Source organism: Otolemur garnettii, unplaced genomic scaffold (genome assembly GCF_000181295.1).
Source record: "Otolemur garnettii isolate 467f Iridium unplaced genomic scaffold, OtoGar3 scaffold00064, whole genome shotgun sequence".
Lineage (NCBI taxonomy): Eukaryota > Metazoa > Chordata > Mammalia > Primates > Galagidae > Otolemur > Otolemur garnettii.
This window is the reverse complement of record NW_003852459.1, coordinates 10458402-10459466: the sequence shown is the minus strand read 5'-3', so window position 1 is coordinate 10459466 and position 1065 is coordinate 10458402.

Here is a 1065-nt window from a genome sequence, read left to right as displayed (position 1 = left end):
AAAAAAAAAAAATAGAAAAACTAGTCAGGCATTGTGGCACAAGCCTGTAGTCCTAGGTACTTGGAAGGATGAGACAAAAGGATCTTTTCAGCTCAAGAGACAGAAATTTCTGTGAGCTATTATGACACGGCACTCTATCCAGGGCAGCAGAGTGAGACCCTTATCTCAAAAATAATAATAATAACAATAATAATAATTATGGTATCTTACAATCCCAGTGTGCATTATACTTCGCAAATTTACACACATTCTCCAATTTCCCGTATAAATATGACTTTCAAAAAGAACAAAAAAAAGGGAGATTCTGGTAAAGGACTAAAAAACTGATGGAGGTGAAGAAAACAGGGTAAAAAAGTTCATGCGCAAAGAAGTGAAAAAGTATTAGATGTAGAAAATACATCAAAAGAGAAATGTCGGATTAACCTTAGATAATATTCATGTAAATTGATTTCTCTGAATTTAGAAAAATAGCTATCTTCTGTTTATAGTGTCTTATTTGTGAGGTCTGACGATTAAGTTCAAGAACTCATCCTAGAAAAAGTGCTGCCTACCTCATGGCTGAATATCACTATAGTCCCCTTCGAAGTCCTCCCCTAGGGAAGCTCTGTGCTGACGCCAGCGCCCTTCAGATCAATTTTTGAACTCTTTCTGGAATGGCCATCAGAGCTGCCATCATACAAAGTCTAACGATTAAGTTCACAAATTCATTCTACAAAAAGTGCTTTGAAAAGCAAACTAGGCACTGGCATTGAGTATTTGGAAGGTGACTAGACTGATATTCAGCAATGAGGTATACAGCACTTTTTCTAGGATGAGTTCATGAACTTAATTGTCCTCAAAAGTAACAGAGGAAAGGCCGGGTGTGGTGGCTCATGCCTGTAATCCCAGCACTTTGGGAGGCTGAGGAGGGTGGATTGCCTGAGCTCACAGGTTTGAAACCAGCCTGAGCCAGCTTGAGACCTGGTCTCTAAAAAAAACAGCTGGGCATTGTGGTGGGCACCTGTAGTCCCAGCTACTTGGGAAGCTGAGGCAAGAGAATCACTTGAGCCCAAGAGTTTGAGGTTG